The sequence below is a fragment of the Ursus americanus genome, chromosome 17, assembly GCF_024610735.1.
Source record: "Ursus americanus isolate L20-20 chromosome 17, mUrsAme1.1.p, whole genome shotgun sequence".
Classification (NCBI taxonomy): domain Eukaryota; kingdom Metazoa; phylum Chordata; class Mammalia; order Carnivora; family Ursidae; genus Ursus; species Ursus americanus.
In genome coordinates this window covers 13,524,572-13,546,577 of record NC_142143.1, presented here as the reverse complement: position 1 = coordinate 13,546,577, position 22,006 = coordinate 13,524,572, and the positions used below count along the sequence as shown (strand labels likewise).

The window sequence follows — 22,006 nt, the reverse complement described above, 5'->3', positions numbered from 1 at the left end:
TTTTAGCGAATGCTTCCTGTGAAGACTGGTAGTTCAATGAGAATGAAGAATAGGTCATACTTATCTTTGTGGTAAGGTATCACACCATCAGATAAATGCCGTAAGGGTGGATACATGTGTCCAAGCCAAGAGTCAAAAATAATCAGGTGCAATAAAGGAGAAGAAAGGATGAGGATAACTAATCTCAGTTTTCCCAGAAAAGCAGTCACCATTGCCAGCAACGCTCCATTTAACCGTCATACAGAGAGAGGATGGTAGGTCTCTCAGTCACACGACCAGAACACAGTGGCGCCAGAATTCATACCCAGGTCTCTCTTAGGCCTGAGCCTTTACCTGCTTCACTTAAACACAGTTTCGTAATCAGCCCTACAGAGAGCTATGGATTTTTTAAAAATTTTATTAATGTGAAATCCCCATTTCCCAAAGATACTTAGCATACCACACCTTGTATACAGGACACAGCCAAAGCTGTCACTTCTCTCTGCTCCTATGCTGCTGAAATCCCAGGATCCTTCGAGACGACCAAGCAAAAATGACATCTCTAAATTATCCTCTTAGCTGCCTGCCAAAAAAATCCCGCAACTTCTCTTTTTCCACACTTCAAGTTTTTCTTCCTCCTGCCCAGACCCCACTGAGCTTCCAAACTGTCCCAGAGTGTCTCTGTGGCTCCGAAAACTTGAGGATCAAAGGATGCGATGAATTACCCCGCGGGCTTCCCCTGTGCTGACACACAGCCTCGGCCTCCCAGGGCTTTGTGATGCGTCTGCGTGCCTTCACAAACACGACTCATTCTTCTCCCTCTTCATCACCTCGGGGTTAAATGCCTGAGCTCCTGGCCCTCGCCTCTTAACGTGGCATCTAGGACTGATGAATTCCACTGAATTCCACTGCCCAGGACCACAGATCAAAGGCCGAGGCGGAGTGTGTGGGTACATGAAATCGCAGGTTGATTGGGGTTGTATTGTCACTGAGCTGGCCAATTACAAGCTCTGACCCCGGCTTTTGAAACCTGTTTCCCTGTTTGGTAAAACCAAATCAGTTCCACCGAGGATGGAAACAAATAGGCCGCTGACGGCAATTGTGTTTGCTCAACTGACACCGACCCTTCACCCTTCGAGCAGGGGTGCGGAAAGACGAGCATCGAGCTTTCTGCAGCAGGCAGAGTTACGCCTTTGTGTGGGGCCTGCTCTGGGTCTGGGCAGTGCTGGGAAGTTCATGCTGATAATGTCTCAGGTTATCGCAGCAAAAGTGGATGGCAACCGGTGTCCGTTACGGAGGAGGAAACAGACTCTAAACATTTACGCTTTCCCATTGTGGTGGAGCGGGACTGCAACGAAGGAATGAAGGTCTCCACGACTGTGGGGGGGGCTCTGCTCCTGCTTTTATGCTGAATTACAGGTACAGATGCTCTGCGGCCTGCGGGATCTTCTTCCTTATGAAAAAAAACCCTGGGACATTTGGGGAGGAACCCAGCAAGCTCTGGAAATACACCAGGGTCCCAGAAGCTCTGGAAAACTCACAACAAAGGGGCATGAGAAATTTGTTCCTTGGAAGAATTAAATGCTCTGAGCTCGGAAATGGGAGCAGAAATCCTCACAAACATGGTGGGAAGTTTGAGTAAGATACAGAACTACGAAGCTCTGAGCACTTGGCCCTCTCGCTGGGCAACAGTTCCAGTAAGAGGAGGTGGTCTTACGGGTAAGATACGTTGATGACATATATTAGGGTGTTAAAGGCTGTACATTTTCTGAACACAGGGCTATTCTCCAGTATATGGGAGAAAAGGGCCAACAAACCTTGGCTTGTTCTGATCTGTGGCATCTCTTAACCTTCTTCCCTTCAGCCTCAGGCAGGTCCAAGTTTATCCTCATCACTTCCTCTACTTCCTCCCCCGAAAGCCCCTCATTTTGCATGCTTATAACTCCTTGACTATGTGCTTATAAATAAAGGCATAATTATGTAATCCCCAAGCAATAAGAATTCCAGGGGCGGCAAGGGGGGCAATGCTATATCAACAGTCTACCCTTCTTTAGACCCCACATGGCTTTCATCAAACTTAGCTCTTAAAGGCCTGCGGGTGTTTTTTCCCCTTTAAAGCTCTATAGACTTGTCACCGAAGACGACACACAAAATAGTAAACGCCAGGCCTCAAGGAGGGAACCGATGTTAGGGAAGGCAACACGTCTGCTGTGTCCCGCACCTGGCATATAGGAAGCACTCAATCAACAGCGGAACTGGGATCTCTGGTTTGTTCTAAAGGTAGGCTATCCCCAGCTGGCCCCCTCCTCTTCCTTGGCCAGGTTCTCCTTCTTGAAGGGAACATCTCAGAGCCGTGCTGAAGGGCCCTCTCCGCTCTGACTTGCCCTGGCTCTGTGTGCACGTGGACCCTGTGTCTCTGCCCTGGCTGATGGATCCAGTGCTGCTCCGTACAAGAGGGCTTGGTGCTCTGCCGTGTTCACGGCTCATTCTAACTTCATCCATCCTGACTCCGGCTTTTGTTCCTGGACTACTCCTCTCTCTGGCTCCTGACCTCTTTGTTCTGGCTTGTCCTCTGGGTGAAGAGGGGGCGGGGTTAGGACAGCAAAAGGCCAGCCTTTTTAGAGATGGTTTGCACAACCCAATGATGTCTTATGGGCTCTGGTTTCTCCCAGAAGCGCTCCCCCCTAGCTTTCATACTTCCCTGGCTACAAAACAGCTTGGGGACTGTGATGGTTCATTTTATGTGTCAACTTGACTGAGCCACAGGGTGCCCAGTTATTGGGTCAAACATTATTCTGGGTGTTTCTGGAAGAGTTTAATATTTGAGTCAGTACACTGAGTAAAGCAGATTGCTCTCCCACGCATGGGTGGGCCCCATCGAATCAGTTGAAGGCCTTGACAGAACAAAAGGGCTGACCCTCCCCTCAGTAAGAGACTTCCTCCTGCCAGACTGCCTTCAACTGGGATATTTTTTTCCTCCTCCTGCCTTTGGATTGGAACTGAAACGCTGGATCTTCCTAGGTCTGGAGCCTGCCAGCCTTTTGAATGGAACTATATCATTAGCTTTCCTGGGTCTCTAGCTTGCCAACTCACCCTGCAGCTCTTGGGACCTGACCATCTCCGTAACTGCATGAGCCAGTTATTTATTATAATCTCTTTACACACACACACCCCCCCCACACACACACACTCACACATGCATACCCTCCTTAATCTAGTCTCTGGAGAACTCTGACGAATGCAGGGACCAAGAACAGTTCACAGATCATACTTTGAGTGGCAATGCTCATACCTGGCCTCTTGCTCCCCAGGGCCAGGCACACTGCCTGTACTTAAACATCAGAGGAAGGGATGAAGGGAAGGACTGGCATCTAGAACTACACAGGAAAAAAAATGGCATAAAATATTGGCCTAGCAAATCTTAAACCTACCATTACTTAAAAAGTGGCCTCGATATATAGAGAAAAGAAAAAAGTAGCCTCATTATAATATTAAACACTGGGGAAGAGGGAGCAATAACCAAGAAAAGCAAGCAAATCAAATAGAGTTGTAAGAGTCTAGGATTCAGAATAAGAAGGAACTGAACTTGAATTATGGTTCCACTTACTAAGAAATAAACTTGGGCAAAAGACGTAACTTCTCTGTGACTCCATGTTTCCATATATAAAATGGGGTGTGTGTGCGTGCGTGTGTGTGTGTGTGTGTATTACCTAGCATCAGGCTTCATTAGGGTAGATACATAAATTCCCCCTTTCTTCCCACCCTACTCCATGAAACCAGGAAGCAGGACATGTAAAGAAAATAGCAGATAGGATCCTTCCTTTCTGAGCTCCTTCACCTTTGCTTCCCTATTGCCTTTCCTTCTAGGGTCTGTTTTTCAGACAGCCACAGTCTGCCTGTGCACACGCTACGTCTCAGTCCCACAATGCCTATACGTGTTGACCTGCAGTTCAGCCCACTTTGAGTTTAAATTGTCAAAGGAGATGTTACTCAAAAGCTTAGCTGACAACATCTTCCTCCTCCCTCCAAAATTCTCAACAAACATGAATTTATCAGCAGATTTGAATCTCTGAATCCACTTGAGATGAATGCTCTGAATTAAGAATCAAAACATCTAAGACTGAGAAAAAGGTAAATTGAAAATCAACCTCTGTGCAGTGTGGTGACAGAGATTAGGGACCTGCCATCCGAAACGGTCTAAGTGATGATCGGAATCAATTTGTGTGCACTGACTCTCGATCTCTCCAGAGCGCTAGTGTCGAGCGCAGTGATACCAACCACTTGCAGAGGGACGGAACAGGGATGTGGTGGGGCTCACTAACGGAGGCAGAGCCAGGACCTGGGTGGGCCTCCCAGGCCTGAGGCCACCCATGTAGGGGACCCTACCGGCCCCTTCCAGTGGTGACAGATCTAGCTCTCTTTCGCCAAGGACACCAAAATCCTGCACCATGTCCAGATTTCAGGAAGTCTGTCCTTCTGCATCATTCTGCCCATGAAAACACTGCATCCTTAACCTTTATACAGCAAAATCTCCCTACGTACAATCTGTCACCAGGGCCTGCAGATTCTTCCTCACGTCTGAAGCACTTGCTTCTCTCACTGTATTTCAAACATGCCATCCCAAACTAAATCTTTTAATCTTATCCTAAAACAGGGGTCAAACTTCTCCCGAAAAATGCCCAGAAAATAAGTATGTTTTACTCTGAAGGCAACACAGCCTCTGATTCAAGGAGTCCACTCTGCCAGTTCAGCACAAAAGGAGCCACAGAAATGTGTAACACATGGGCATGGCTGTGTTCCAATAAAACTTTATTTACAAAAACAAGCAGTGGGCCACATTTGGTCCACAGGCCCTAGTTTGTGAACTCTTGTCCTAAGAAACCTGGCCTCCAATCTCTCCCTGTTTCTGCCATTCTCATCCCAGTTGCCAGGAATAATATCCTTCAACCCAATTCCTACTGCATTTTGCAGTTTTTGACAGGGGACAGAAGTCACTCCATCTACTTCAAGGTCATCTATCGAATTCAACACACACTTGGTCACAGTTCCTAGTGAGCACATGTGCAGTGTGTGGAAGCGTGTGTGCCCTCTCATTTAATTTACCAAGACTGTCATGAAGCAGATATTCTCACTATCCAGGCTTGACTGTGAAAAACAAAACAAGAAATAAGACACGAGTTAACTTGTTCGATGTCACCCCAGCAGCAAATGGCAGAGGGAGCGTCTTGAACCCAGGTTCATTGGCTCTGGATCAATTGTCCCTTTTTGTTCTAAATCAGAATGTGTCCTGATTGTCCCCTCTCTAAACAAGTGCAATCTAATGGTCGTGTTGCTCCTGCTTCATTTCCTGGTCCCATAGGCCCGCGGTTCTCAGTCCTGGCTGCCATTACAATCCCCTGGGTAACTTTTTTTTTTTTCCTACAAAATACTGATGTACACAGGCCCCATCCCCAATGACTCAGCTCAGAATCTCTGGAAGTGGGGATTTAGTCAGCATTTTTAGAAGCAACCTGATGGGGGTCCTCCTGTGTAGTCAAGGTTGAGAAACACTGGTTGAGGCATTTCCCTCCGTCCTCTGTATTAGACACCATAAACTCCATTTGCAAGCACGCCTGTTGCCTCCTGAAGGCAAATTTTAGACACAGCTCAGATTCAAAGGAAGCCTTAGCGTTGCCACACTTCCAGTTCTGCTCTGACCCTGGGCCGCAGGTTCCTGGCCCAAGTCTCTACTGTATTCTTAGAACAGCTCTATTGTGTAACCCAGGACCTTCCTGACTTCCTAGAAACCAGGCTGCCCAGTGTTCTAGTTACTTCAAGCTTGGGGCTGTTTTGATTCTGTCAATGCCTCTTCTTCTGAGCCCCTCTGGAGCTCTTTCCAATACAGCCCCCACCCTCTCCCACCCCAGCTGCCAGACCTTCCAGCTGCCCTGAGTCCAGGCTCCCCTCTCGTGATCAACAGGTCACTTCATGCCAAATGAATTCTCCGATTTCTCACCTTCCATATAAGGCTATATTCATTTTTTAAAAAAAGTTACGCAACGCTCACATAAACCCAATGCTTTCTTTCCCTTTTTAATTAACCTCAAAATCTCACACCCTCCTTTAATACGTTTTGAAATTGCAAAATAAATACTGCAGCCCAAGACACTTTAGAAAAATTTAGACAACTCAGTTTCATCTTAAAAGTCTCACATTCAAAAAAAAAAAAAATTTTTTTTTTTAAACATTTTGGTCACTGGATGCCCATGTTGACAGCTGCATCTGAGATGGCACGAATTCTGGGCAGTTTACAAGTCAGAGTAAGACACAGGGCTCGGCCTGGACATCTTCCTAATTCCAGAACTGTGGAACCAGATCTGCTGTGGGGAGGCAAACAGCAATAGTAACAGGCAGAGAGGCTGCTCACTTGTTATGGGGTAAACAGGGAACATTTTACCCAAAAATTCCCCAAAGTGATTTTCTGGAAGTTGTCTTGGCAACCAAAGCAAACTTGAGTTCCAGCAAAGACCTTGGAGATCTTCTGGCAAAGATGGAACAACAGTTAAGAAAACTGTTCCCCGCAAGCTTCTAAAAAGAATTTGCAACCACAAAGACACGGAAAGAAGCCTGGCTCTGTTTTCGTCATAATAGGCTGGATGCAATTTGACTTCTCTCCTCCATGGAAGTATTTTCCAGAACCTTGTGCCTTAAAGAGCTTAAGTCAAGAAAATGAAGACATTTTTAGCACCAATTTGCTGTATCCACAGCTGGGTTTTTGCTGTAAGTGCTCAGAGTATACCTTCATGAGCAATGATGTCAATGTTTTGCCCCTCGAAACTCTAGGTTCAAGGACCTCAAAGCTTCGAATGTCTTTTTTTGGCCCAATATCCTAAGTTCTGAACGTTTGAGGCAAGTCTTTCTACTTCTAAATCTGGCCAATCCTAGTTGTCTTCGATGTCCAAGGAGTCTAAGTATGGACAGAAGGACTCTGTTAGCATTCAAAGCGTCACCAAATAAGGCAAAGGAGAAGGTGTGTAGTGCTTTGTTTTTTATATAATTGAACAATTTGACAGCGGGGTCCAGTTTTTCTTAGATCACCAGGTGGTTTAGGAAACAACTACCGGACACAGGGTGTCCCAGAAAATGTAAGTAGATATTTGCCCCATATCTGGAAAATCAACCAGCATGTGAGAGCATAATTCCCATTCCAAACATCTCTGCTTAGCTTCTGGTCCCCATTTAACTCACTAACTTCAATCCCTTTTCGCATGGCCTCAAAGACACCCAGCTTTAGTGGTGGTCCCCAGTGAAAGAGTTTGGGAGGCAGTGTTTCCCCTTCCACAGGAACTCGAGTGACATTTCATAGGCATGCAACAGTGGAACGCAATCCCCTTCGATGGGAGAGCCATCAAAACTACAAGCAAAACTAGCATGATTTCATGCTTTGCAAAGCACAACCTGGCCACCCTCACCCGTGATCAACATGGCCCTGAACCCAGAAATATTTCAAAATTTCTTTTTTATTTTCTCTTTGGCAGTCCTCAAGATGAAAGATTTCCTAAGTATTTTCCCACAAATCTCTTTTTTAAATTTTAGCAATAAATGTGTTATTTTATATGAAATATTCATAGCCCTTATAAAATCCTACTAATATGTTCTAAGAGTGGCAAATCATATGTGCTGGGGAGAATCAGATTTTACAGTAAAGATTTTGAATGAGGTTTTTTTTTTTTTTTTAACTAAAATCTTGTTCAAATTAAGAGAGCCACATGGGATGACCCTCTAGCAAGCTTTTAAAATTTTTTACATTTGTCACACTAAGGATGTTGAAAGCTATCCTTTTCTAAATATGCGAAGCCCTACTTACCATACAACTCAAACTGTCATTCTTGGTAGCCATATTAATTTACCAAAAAGGAATTTAAAAAAAAAAAAATGGGGAGCGTTGACAGTAATATCTGGTTTGGACTGCAGAAGGATGATTTTCCTGGCAGGCAACAGGTGTTTCAAGGACTCCAGGCAAATTAGCAAAACCCTGGCCCCATCCATTCCTGCTCCTTGATTCTCCCTTCCCAGTGCTTCTAGGTCATTCTATTTCAGGGGTGGAGAATCCCCGTGAAAGTCGGCTCTATGGAAAAGAATTAGGGACTCTTGCACAAAGGATCCAAAAGAATGACTGCTTTATATCCTGAGTGTGTCTTAGTCACACCACATCCGACATGAAGGACAGTGCTTTGCTCTCCTAGGGAGAGAGGGGCTTACAGACAAGCACACTCGGACTTCACACTCCGACTTCGCTGTTCTCCTCCGTGCTTGGAGGACAGCACTCTCAGGAATGCCCGGGGTTTCTAATCGGAAAACTAAATGTAAAACAGGACTCCAAGTCTCGAGTGCTCTTCATGCCCTGGCTCGGGGATGGCACTCGGTGTGCCGCTCTGAAATTAGGCCTGTGCCAAATCCAAGCAAAAGCTCTCTTCCTCTGAGTTGCGTGGAAGTGAGGATTAACATAGGAGAAAAATCCTTGCTCCCATTTCTGGTGTTTCGGGAGACCTAGTGTCAGCGAGGACTGGCTTGAGCTGGCCCTCTGACAAACCCATCTCCTCCACAGGCAACTGGTTTTGAGACAAAGCCACTGCCGTTTGCACAAACCTTACCCAACCGCCTGCAGACATCACGTTGTGTGCAAGGCACTCTGCACCAGGAGAACCCAACTCCAGCCTGCAGTGCTCATGATACAGTTGTATCTGATAAGACACTAAAGGGAAGGGAGGAAGGCAGGCCAGTAGGAAGAGCGACTAAAGAGCAGTAGGGCTCTTCGTTGGCACGGGTTAAAGTTAGCAACGGCCACCGAGAGCATGAGGAGCTGCCAGGAAGAATATTCTAACACATTCCAAAAAGAAGAGGAAGCAAGTATTTTTGTGAATGTGGCCGCTCCCCTCCATCACATCCCTTTCCTGCAAACTGCCACCTCACCGAAATCAGTGCCGTGGTCCTCAGCTCAATTGTAAATTAAAAACAAGAGGAAACAAGCAGAAGCCTGCCTGAGCGCCCCCTTGCCTATAACTGACTGCCTTCCTTTCCTCGATCTTCTTTTCCCTTCTTCAGAGTCTCCAAACCCCTTTTATCAGTTTGACTTACTTATATTCCAGTTCTCGTATCTATATGGAAACAAAAGCGGGAAAAAAAAAAAAAAAAGGAAAACCCTCATCATCCCTTTTTTTCACTCATCCCTGACAAATTCAAACTACCCCTCAGGAGGAAATCAGAAATGAAGTATAAGGTTTTATCAGGATAGATGGGGGGGGGGGGTTTAGACGATTTTATCAGAAGCTCAGCTTGACAGAAATAACACTTTATCAGGATGGGCCCTTGGCAAAGATAAGACGTTACCAAGAGCAAGATAGATGTTTGGGTAAAATACTGTGCTAATACCTATTAGGCAAAACCTGCCATCCCTACTTTTGATGGGTTGTTGTTTATTTCCAAGTCCCATTCCTGGGATGATGGAGACTTTTTATAAGGTGCTTCCAACAGGAGAAAAGCAAGGAGAATAAAACCGAGGACCCTCAACTCAACTCAGCCGTGAAGAAACGGCAGTCAATGCCACAGCGAGTCGAGAGGAAGCTGGGCTTGTGGGTGGGGAGTGCTAACAGACATAGAGGCCCCAAGAGATAACTTCTTGGGGAGCCTCCAGGACAAGACCCCAATTCCCGGCCCCCAAGAAATGAGCCCTTTGCAGGACGCAGCAGAGGCTTTCCTAATGTGACTGACCTCAGAGGCCGTGCCAGGATAGAGATAAGGGAGCGTGTTTAACAAGAGGAAAGCCTGGTGCAAGCCTTTCAGGACTTTCTGGAATTGCTGTGAAACCCCCTGTACTTTATGCCTCCACCTTCTTTTTTTTTTAAAGATTATTTATTTATTTATTCGACAGAGACAGAGACAGCCAGCGAGAGAGGGAACACAAGCAGGGGGAGTAGGAGACGAAGAAGCAGGCTCATAGCGGAAGAGCCTGATGTGGGGCTCGATCCCAGAACACTGAGATCACGCCCTGAACTGAAGGCAGACGCTTAACCGCTGTGCCACCCAGGCGCCCCTATGCCTCCACCTTCTGGCCCTGGAGGGTACCTCGGAGAAGCAGTGATCCCTGAGCCATTATTTCCAAAGCCCGTCCAGGTGCAGACTCTAAGTTCCTGGGCAACATGACTGGCAATGGGAACGCATATTAAGGATTTGCGCTGTCTTCTTTGCAGGCCTTGTCACCTGGTGAGTTACCATGGACTCTCCCATTATCTGAGAAATCCTTCCTTGGAACCCTTCTCCCATCTGCCCCGGGTGACTCAGCCGCTCCATTCTTCTTACAGTCACTGGATTTCCTACAACCTGCGACAATAGCGACCTAAGGCAATGGCTCGTTACATTTGCGATACCTGTTTCTGGAACCTGCCCCACACTGTGACTATCCATTCCCTCAACACCTGTTCAGGGCGGACACCATGCTGGTGAAGGAGGAGGCCACGCTGACTCCCCTTTGCTCTGAGAGCGCCTCATGCCAAGGTCTGCAAACAGTGGGCCTTCTTACATGCCTGCTACACAGTGGAGACAGACGGGGACTCAGGAGTCCCTCACGTCCCCATATCCAACTGACAGCCTTGGGTTCCCACCTCGAACCCCCCTGCTCCCCATCTTAGCGAATGGCATCACTGTTGTTCCAGTGCACATGCGCGCGTGCACACACACACGGAGGGCTCATTCTTGAACTTCTTCCCTCACGTTCCGTATACACCACATTAGCAATGTATTTGGATGTGGGCTCTATCTTGAAAGTACAAACTTCTGCACCACCACTGGGTCCCAGGTCCCACCTTTTCTCACCTAGACTCATGCAATGGCCACCTGACCAGCCAACCTACTGCAGACAATCTACTTGCTGCTCAGCAGCCAGACAATGTGTAAAAATGTCCCATCACTATCTTGCTCAACCTGCTTCTCTTACGGCTTCCCACAAGGCTTAAAACTCGAATACCCTACAGTGGATTACAACTCTTATCAGTCATCTGACAGTAACCTACTCCTCCGCTCCCCCTGCGCCCACCGCACTGGTCTTTTAGATGCTTCTCGAACATACCAAGCATTCTCCGGTCTTGGGGCCTCTACACTTGCTGTTGGTTTCCACCGTCTGAATCAGGAAATCTGCTTAAATACCACTCCCCAGAGAAAACTCTGGCCACCCTTCAGCCCAACTCTCTTACTCCTCTCCCTGGCTATTCGTCCCCAATGCACACAGCACAGAGCTCCCCCAAGTATTTGTTTTCTTTCTTGTTTGCCTGTCTCCACCCCCAGAATACAAGTCCAACGTTGGAGAGGTCTTTGTGGATTGGTCTTATCCACCGTTCTACATCCAGGGCCTAGAGCTGAGCACGTTGGTAGACACCCAATAAATGTCTGAAATGACAAAATCAATGAATACAGGCAGTGACTAGAACAGTGTGATGACAGGAATTGGTTTTCAAAAGAGAACAGTGATTACAACTCCCTACTGACCACCCACTTTGATCAAGTGGGTCTTACACATTATTCTACCAAAGTGCTGATTCTATGGGGTAGGTTTTATTGTCCCCATTTTAAGGTGGAAGAGGCGGGTTCACTGCACTTAAGTAACTTGCCGAGACTTACTACAAAAGTAAAATGACCAGGTTGAACAAAAGTCTAACGGACACCCGCCCCCCCCAAAGGAAAAGTCTGTTTCCATGTCTTCTACCTCCACACAGCTCTTTCCAGAAAATAAAGGTTGCATTTTGAGGTGACAAGGGACACACCAGAGAGACAAGAGGCAGGATGGTTTCGACAAGCATCAAGAAAGGAAGGAACTTCCTGCAGAAAGAATACTCAGGGAATCCAAGTAAAGCCATTTGTACCAGCCCACAGAACTCTGCCAAGCCACAGCAAGAGCAAGTAACGTGGTCAAGGCAGCCCAAGCGTGCTCCTTGGCCATCCCAGATGACAAGCGCCCACGCACGGCAGAAAAGGAGAAGCAGAAAGGAGAAAGTTTGTGATCGCTTGAGCTAGACATCCTGGGTACCCTGCCTCAGGGTCACCCTGTGTCCTTTGAAAAGGATGCTGTTGGTTGCCTAAGCAGGAGAGCGACTGCAGGGAGGCCATTATTCCTAGGGCTGTAAGCAATCCCACCACGGGAAACAGAGATGAATCCGTTCTGCCTTCTGTAGCCTATAAAACAGAAAGGCGGTGGGGGCAGGAGAAAGATGCACACGTGTTAATACAAGGGGTCAGGAAAACTCAGCTGCCAGACTCCGGCCAGACAGGAGGAGTGAAGAATGGGGGAAATCAGAACCTTTGTCTGCAATCACCGGAGTATTCAGAGGCTAGGGGGAGGCAGCAGCATCCGGGGCGGACGAGAAATGGTTAACTCAGTTTCTCTCCTGATGAGTAGCTTCAGCTGCTCATCAATAGAATCTCCAGCTGATAATTATTAAGTGAAACTTGGGGCTTGCATTTGCATATGTAAAGCACACTTCCCTCCTAAGCCACAATGGGAGGGAGAATGCACTTCCTGATTGTGCAGCACTGGGAGGTTTGGGTGGGGTGGGGCTCCAGCCTGCTTTGCATGTGCTTTTCCACACTAATCAAGCCAGATATTCAGCAGAAATAAACCCCACATCCCAAAATACGCCATTTGTCAAAATCCAGAGCTCAAATAAGAGACCTCTTTTCTCCAGATCCGAGAAGGATGCATTCTACCACAAAACATGTCTATAAGGAATGTTGATTACCCAGCCGGGCGCACATGGGCTCCCACACACACACCTGGGCTGTTTTACTGGATGGAATGGTTATTAGTTTCTCCAAAAGCAAGGCTTCTATCTTCCTCATGTATTCCTGACACTTTTCAATCTTTGCACCTGTCGATTAAGAAGCTTCAGCCCTGAAGAAGAAGGCAAATAACATCACATTCCAAGTCTCTGATGTCGTATCTCTGTTATGACATTTGTCTCGGCTTGCGGAGGAGGAAAGAAGTTACTGAACACGTCTCTCCTCCCATAGGAAAGGATGCCATACGGAGAAAAGCCATCAGTCCCAGGAGCATAGTGAGGACACTGTCCTTAGCGTGGCTTGAAAAATCAGGGACTTCAAAATACCAATGCCATTTCTAGGCGCCACGACTTGATTGTAATAAGGATGTTGCTGGGGCTGTCTAAATTTACAGGGTGTCTAAAATTACACCCATGACATTCTAAAGGCAGAAAGAGGCAACAGGATTTTTAAAAAAAAGTATAAATTATCAACTCTGCGTCTCATCATCCTCTTGGCACCTCAGTGACCCTCTGCACCTCAGTACCCTCACCTGTAAAATGGGAGTAAAGATTCTGTGGGAACCGTCTTACCCAGCACCATCGGGGTAATGTACCTACTATGAACATTCAATCACTTTTTTTTTTTCTTTTAAGATTTCACTTATGAGAGAGAAAGAGAGAGCGCGCGCGTCCATGAGCATGGGGAAGGGCAGAGGGAGAAGCAGACTCCCTGCTGATCCAGGAGCCGGACATGGGGTTTGATCCCAGGACCCTGGGATCATGACCTGAGCCAAAGGCAGAGTCGCTTAACCCACTGAGCCACCCAGGTGCCCCTTATTTGGCCATCTTTTGATACAGAACTAAGGCCTCTTCTGTAAGAACACGCCCACCGTATGAAAAGGGACCATACCTTTGTTGCTGAAATCACAAAGCAACTGTCAAAGGCTTTTGACCGGGATATTTCGACCAGGAGATCTTTAAAATATAGGGGGAACTTTAAAGACATTTGTGAAGTCATCAGAGTGCAGAATTCCTTTCATATTTTTATCTTTTCCCCTGTTGTTTTAGTTGTCTTGCTTCTGACAGCTGCTCTTATGGCAATTTGCCTTTACGTCATTGCTCCAAAATATACAACTGAGTTGTCTATAGACACGCTTCCTCCTGCCCTCATATTTCACTGCCTTCTGTAATAATTCAATTGTATCATTTAATTATATGATAAAAAATACACCACAATAGACTAGGAAACAGATTACAATGATTTTTGCTAAGCACAAATCTAACTAGTGGGATCAAATGCCAAACAGTTCTAGAAAGCAGGCCAGCATCCAGGAGACCGGGCGTGCAGTGGGCAGTGAACAGTACTCTGACAGAGGGAATGGAGGCACGCTTGGGTCCTGGGTGTGTTCTCAAGTAGAGGTGCATTATGAATCTTCCACTGAGCCCTTGCCTCGTGGTACTGCTGGGAAGAATGAGAGATTTCCGGGAGGCACTTTGCTTCCCAGGCAAGGTATGAGAGAAGGGCTTGGTTCAAGTTCTTCTTACTCTTTATCTTATAGGGGGGTCAGCTCACTGTTCCTGTAAACCACGGCTGCAGGCTTTGAAGTAACCGTCCATGTGCTTCTGGCAAAAATACTCCTTCAAATTGGTAAGGACTAAGACTAAGGTCAGAGCATCTGTGGATCTCTGGTCACCATCCCTTGATCTTTCATGTGAACTGATGTAGGCAGAGAAGGGATTGTGGTTTGTTCCCACTCTCCAGGAGCCAAGTGAGGCCAAGGTTCACAGGAAATGTCAGGGGCAAGGCCAGAAGCGCTGGTTCGCATTCCCTGAAATTGCTTCTAGTGCATGTTTTGCTGCTTCCTGTCACCTTTACACTTTTTGGAAGTAGCATAAGCATTTAATGGAGTGAAAAGGTGCACAGAAACAGATCATCACTTGCAATAAAGAAAGGTCAAGGCAGAGTAGACTTGAAGCATCTATGCAGAACCCTCAGCCGACCTTGTCCTTCCACATGAAACATTTCAGCGGACCTCAAGTCCAGAAGCCTCAGGCTGAGTCGAAGATCTTCAAAGGCCCACATGGGCTACAGCAGAAGCGAGAAAAGTCTCCCCTTGCAGCAACTGAGCCATTATAGAGAAGGGAACAGAAAAGGGTTATCATCTGTGCTGACCTTGGGCAAGGAATTTAACACCTGTAAGCCTCAAGTGACAGGGAACAAACTTTTCTGTCTACCTTACACGGCGAGTTTGAAAATGCCTATGGGAAAGGCCTAGGTGAGCAGGGACTCTTATGGGAATGGGGCATGACGTTCTTAAGCGAAGACACATAGGACCTCGCTGTGATTACCAGTACTGGTATTAGACATCGTTCACTTACCATGTTATTTAATTTAGTAGTAAAAGCAGCCATCTGGCAGATTATAGCACTGATGTCCTCATGTTCTCAGAAGACAAAACTGAAGACAAACAATGCCCCCAGAGTGCTCAAAAGCCACCTGAGTTATTTTCACCCGGAACAGGAAACAGTCACCCTTCTTCCTTGATATTAATCACATTAGTTCCAGGAACAGACAGCAGAAATATACAGGACCCATGTGCACCTGGATGGCCACCATCTGCTAGCTGAGGCCTGAAGAGACCTTTCCCGCCTGCTCTGGTGTAAAACCCATGTCATGCTCCCTCTGATGGGAGCTGGGCCACCGGCCCCCAGTCCCCATCACCTCCAGATTCAACGGCTGCAGCACCACTGTATTTCCTATAATGCTACAGTATGCTGGGAGTTGGAGCCAGCAGGCACCGTCATCTATTTCCCTCTAAAGGAAAGAACAAACACATGTGAAGCAAGTTACACCTCCAATTTCCGAACCAAAAAGATGTGTGTATGGGCCAACGTCTGGCAACATGAATAAATGCAAAAGGATCAAGGTGACCTCCGCTGTTATTTGTATTCTAATTCACGAGGCCATGTGCTTGTAGGGCTGTAGTCTGCGGCCAAGGAGCAGATGAGGTCACGGAGGGCAAGAGACGCTGCATGTCACTAAGGTCGGGCTTTTGTAAAAGACATCCTCATACAAATGACAGGAGCCCTGTAGTTGTCAACCTTGTCTGTTTGGAACGGTGACTTCCTCCAGTCGACAAGCTCATTCTGAACAAGATCCAGTAAGTTACTCACTAAATTCACACATTTATAAAGCATCTGCAATATGATAGTCCCTCTACCCGCCCTTTCCCTTGAGGAACTCAAAGCCCAGTGGGAAAGATAAGTAAAGCTGAAGCTACAGAGATGATGTTTATCTCTGCAAAGAGATAAAATGGTAAGATTAAGGACAGTGCGCTAAGGATGATGCACGTAGAAGCACCTCCTAGCTCGTAAAGGTTCAGGGAAAACATCCAGGAGGCATCGTATCCATGCTGACAGCTAAAGGATGGGCCCACCAAGAAGCTGGAGTGAGAAGAGAAGTGCTCAAGCAGAGGAAACAGCATATACCAAAGCTAAGAACCATGGTTCCCAAACTGTGTGCCAAGATGCCCTACGGTGTCCCCCAAAACCCACAGGGGCACCCCAAGATATTTAAAAATTTCTGGAGAAGCGTAGCAATTCTCAGTATCTGCCGAGTCCTGCCTGAACGACTAGCTCAAGGTAGTTCACAGTTCCAACATTCGATTATACTACAGTTCAGATTTTTGGCAAACCTGGGTTTTCAGAATTTGCTGTGATAAAAAGCACCAACCGCATGGAAACCAGTGTACACTGGGTATCCAGTCTGATTCCCAGGTTTGAGAAATTATGCATCCCATAAGTAAATAACTGTTTATTAAACAGGGAAATTTCCCTTCACTTTATGTGTGTCTTTTTCAAACATCTACTAAATCATTAGGACATAAACAATCATCTGAATAGTTTGGGATTTCATTTGGCCTGTGGGTAAGGTGAGAGCAAGGACCCCCAAAAATGAAAAAATATGAGAACCTGTGGTTTAGAGATAGAAGGGACCGGAGCTTATAATGGACGTAAAAGATTTTCATATGACTGGGGCACGGAGGGCAAGGGGTGGGGGGCGGGGAAGGAAGATGCTGAAAAGACGGATGGGGCAGATCACAGAAGGTCTTGGAGGCACATGATAGAACCTGACCTTCATTCTGAGGCCAGTGGGACCCACAAGAGTTTTAAACTTCCCTGTTGCACAGAACATAATACCACCTGAGTTCCCCAGGTCTCTGAACATCCGCACCCCACAGCTCATCCTGTGGGTACCACACAGTTGCATCCACAGTGAGGAGTGAGGTCTGCTGAAGACCAGACCAGTTCCAAGGAAAGCCATCAAGTTTCTGCAGAGCGGGGCTTGCAATTTTACCTAATCCACGGAACCTAAGTAAAATCACACTGTAAAGTGTAAAACGCTTTGCAAAACAAAAGTTACCGTTACCTAGCATTTATATGTGGGTTTCACATCCTAAAATTAGTCAACCTACAGTGAATCTAGGGTCTCTCTGAACCTCTCACAGGGCAGGCTATTAATACCCCCTCTCCTCATTCTACATTGGTGCCAAAGCTTACGCTTGCTTATTCCTCTAATCCCTAAAACAACTTTTGGATTCAAAGAGAAAGAGCTATCTGGTGAAATCTGACCTGCTTCACCTCAAGTGTTTGATACATTCAGCATGCTGAGACAATGTATGTTGTCATTTCTCTAAAGTACTACGATTTTAAAGAATGCTATTCCTATCTGCACGAGTGATATATTTTACAATAAACCAAAGAATATTGTAAACGAATTTACTAAAACATTTCATGTGAAGATACATTCTCTTTAAAATGTTGTGCTTAAGAAAAATTTCTTACCAGGCAGAGAAAAACTTGTGTCAACCTAAAGTTAAACTGGCCATGTCGACCCAACTTCCCTCGCTGTTCCAAAAGTCAGAAAACAGCAGGGTATTAAGTAATTAAAAATCACCCTATCCACTGGGTCTCGGAGTAAAGAACAATGAAGAGAGATTTTGTAAAGGCCATCCTAGAATGAGCGCACAGCAGAGGAGACAAGACCCCACTGGCATCTCATACACGCTCTTATATAGGACAGAAAATGGTCAGGGGGTCAGGGACTTTAGCCAGTTCCAAGATCTTCCCCAGAAAAACCTATTCGCTCTGAAAATGGCAGCAGGAACTGCTATCCTGTATTTATTAACCCTTCCACTTCACTGTGCACCATCCCCAGAGGAGTGAGCTCGGCCACCACAGCAATCCTGGTCTCTCATGGCACCTGCCACTTCCTCCTTCCTAGGGAAGAGGAGCGTACATCTGACCACGCATCTGCGTGAAAGACTGCGCATACTCAGCCTGGCCATGCTTTCCTGTTCTTTCCGAGGCCGTAGCTTGTGGAAAGCCTCTGCCACAGGTCCCCAGGGGTGAACCTGATGTTTACTTTGCTGCTAAGACGGTCTAATTTGGGTGAGGTAGTAAGTCTACCTGGTTAAGACACGTTCATTCTCCAAATAGTTTTAACAAAAAGTGGTATTCTGATCTCTTTGTGCTTGGTCCCATGCCTCTCTGTTCTCATCTCAGACATGGAAGAGAGGGGTATTATTAATTGATCCCTAAAACCTTAACACTAGAAATAAGCCTAAGAACCAAATCAGTTAATGGAAAGGTAGATCTGATAAACCACAAATCGTTTGCATTTCACAAATGGAACGTGGAACACCTCCTATAACGGGCAAGACCTCATGCTAGGTGCTGGGGACGTGGAGTGAAGAAAGCAGATATGGTAGCTCTTTGGGTCTGATTTCTAGTCAACCAGGAAGACAAATAGCAGCCCAATTAATTACTTCGTTTTAAGTGTGATTAGTAAAAAGTGCTGTGAGGGACCGTACTAAGATTCCCTGGTCTTGGCTACTGTCCCCACTGGATAGGCAAGCCTGAGCCCCAGGAGCCCAGGCTCAACAGGGCCACACCCGCCATCACTGCCAAGCCACACCCTCGCTAACCAGCCACACCCCCATCACTGCCAAGCCACACCCTCGCCATCCAGCCACACCCCCATCACTGCCAAGCCACACCTTGCTAGCCAGCCACACCCCCATCACTGCCAAGCCACACCCTTGCCAACCAGCCACACCCCCATCACTGTCAAGCCACACCCTCGCTAGCCAGCCACACCCCCATCACTGCCAAGCCACATCCTCGTCATCCAGCCACACCCCCATCACTGCCAAGCCACACCCTCACCAACCAGCCACACCCCCATCACTGCCAAGCCACACCCTCACTAACCAGCCACACCCCCATCACAGCCAAGCCACACCCTCGCCAATCAGCCACACCCCCATCACTGTCAAGCCACACCCTCGCTAGCCAGCCACACCCCCATCACTGCCAAGCCACACCCTCACCAACCAGCCACACCCCCATCACTGCCAAGCCACACCCTCACTAACCAGCCACAGGTCCCAGCTGTTTCACCTCCTAGGTCACCTCTCCAGCCAATCCCATTCTCACCATCCCTCCCAACAAGCCTATGTGCCAGACTCCCAGCTGGGTTTTTTCCCCTATGGCTTCAGCAGCCTTCCAACTGATCTACTTGGACCCATTCCTTTTTTTTTTTTTTTTTAAGTTACTTTCAGTTGTGGTAAAACAAACATCACACAAAACACATCACCTTCACCATCTCTAAGTGTGCATTCAGTGCCCTTAAGTACATTCGGATTGTTGTGCTGCCACTGTCACCATCCGTCTCCAGAACTTTTTGCTTCTTGCAAAACTGGAAGTCTGTACCCATACATGAGTCCCCCATTTCCGCTACTTTCTGTCTCTATGAAAGTGACTCCTCTAGGGACCGTGTCACACAGAATCAGACGAAATGTCTCTTTACGACTGGCTTATTTCACTGGGCAGAATGGCCTCGACACGGTTTTTATTCCATTCTATCTGAAGCACCTAGCATACCTACCAGCATCGAGTAAGCTCTCAAAGAATCGTCATTTCCTTACTTAACAAACTCACGATAGTAGAACCCAACTTGGATTGGTGCAGGAAAGCCATGCCTGACACAACGAGGTCTGATCCAAGAGCTGAAAAATGAGACAGAACCAGGCAAAAAAGGGAGAAGAACATTCAAAACAGGAAGATAAGAAGTAGAAGCCATAATGTGAGAACAAGGTTGGTGTACTTGGAAAACTGGACACACACACACACACCAAAATAAGACAGAGACCAGCGTGTGTGTGGCAGCATGAACAAAGGGGGGGCTCCAGGCATTGGGCTGCCTGATGCAACAGGACCCAAAGGCCTTGGCAAACATGCTCTCTCAAAACTTCTGATCCTGGGAAGTTCCAGAATAAATGGTACCATACTTGGAGGGATTTAACAGCACAGTCTCTAAATAAGTCTCCAAGACCACCACCCTGCCCCTTCCACCACACATATGCAAGGATCGTATTATGCAGGGCAATGACTCTAATTTCTATTTAGAGAGAACTGAGCTGGTGAATTCAGCTTGTGGAAGGACCGAAGTGTGGACAAAGATCTGTCTCTAACATCCACGAGATTTTCATCAAACCATGGCAAGCAAGCCTGGAGTCTTAGGGTTGGTGGTGTTTTTTTTTTTTTTTTTAATGCTTATGTAAATTCTTATTCCAAAAGACCGTTTTATGTTTTTATGCATTACAGACACCAGCAGAAGTTGTAGGGTGATATTTTGGTAACAAAGGATATTTTTGCATAAAACATCAAAAAGTGGCTCATGAAGATTCACTTGCTGAGAAACTCAGGTTGCAGCTCTGAGGTTCCCCCAAAAGAAACCAGACCCTGGAGATGAAACCAAATGAGCAAGGGCCAGCCAGTTACAGGTGGGAGAATCCTCTGAGAGGGGCACTGCTTGTATGTAGTTCTTTGCATATAAGAGAATACGTCCAGTGGGTCAAATCCGCACCTCACATAGGTACAGATCAAAGGCAAGAAAACGACTGCCAGCTATCTAAATGTGGTTTATAAAGACAGTGAAAGAGAAGGGAGAATAGTATAAAATGTACTAGGCAAGTGAAAAGCCAAAATACATCTCAAAGACCAGAGCTATATAATGAAATTAAAAAGCTAAAGTCTACAATACACAGCGCGAATCTTAGAAAGCTATTTTATTAATTCCCACGGAGACCGTAAGATCCTTGAACAAGAGTTGCAAAGCTTTTCATAGAAAGGTCCAGACAGTAAATATTTTAGGCTTTCTGGGCTAGATGGTCCCTGTTGTAACTGGTCAACTGTGCCCTTGTGGCTCAAAAGTGGCCACAGATGGTACATAAAGCTGTGTTCCAATAAAACTTTATTTACAGAAACACACAGTGAGCCAGATTCGAGCTGAAGGCCACGCCATGCCAACCCCTGTCCCCGAAGGCCAAGAACAGGTCTTCTCTCCCATCCTTCAGAGTAGTAACACAGAGTATCACACAAGGAGGGAAATTAAAACTAAATGTTCCCCAGAATTTTATTTAGTTTTCACGAAACTCTACTTCTGTGACTCGAATGTCATTTATCCCCATTTTTCCAAAGAGGGGATGGAGGTTCAGAGACCTGAAACAATTTTTGCACAGGGCCATCCAGATGGCAGAGCCGGGGGCGGGTCCAGGCGTTGGGGGGGCTCCTCGTGTTCAGGCACTTTTACCGTACCCTGTGGCTAAGTGTGGCTAACTTCGGACGGGGGAACAATCGGGCTGGGAAGGGGATTGAGGAAGATACGGAAATGGTCCTCAAGAGGTGACCACACCAAGGGGGATCCAGTCTGCAATCTTTCAGGGGCAAAGACAGAAATGCACTTATACCGGTCCAACTGGAAAAAGAACAGTTTACCAGAAACACATGGGAACTGTGCAGGAACAAAGTACTCGGAGCCTTGTGGGAACAGGAAACCCACTGGAAATCAAGGCAGTTAGTTCTCCATGTCTGCTTCCCTCTCCCTCCCTCTTCCCTCATCTCCCTATTTCTCTGCATCTCTCTCAGAAGCCTGAGGGGCTCTCATCTGTGCTTTCCTCGGGGGTTCTGCACTGTTCCCCCGCTGCACCGGGTGCTGGCCTCTGCTGGCTCACGGGGGGCCCACAGTCACAACATTGGCTGACACGTGGACATACACCTGCCAGACTGCAACCACCGTGTGATGTCATCCCCTCCTGTGCCAGGCCTGCAGCTAAGGCTCAGGGTCCGTCTGTCTGATTCTTGGGATGGACATCCGGCTGGGTCACCAGTCAGCA

At 46.9% G+C, this 22,006-nt stretch overlaps 1 protein-coding gene across 2 annotated transcripts in view; it reads right to left on the bottom strand.

Moving 5' to 3' along the window:
• Positions 1–22,006, bottom strand: part of LARGE1 (LARGE xylosyl- and glucuronyltransferase 1) — a 513,664-nt gene that overhangs the window by 286,847 nt on the left and 204,811 nt on the right. The window lies entirely within an intron of this gene.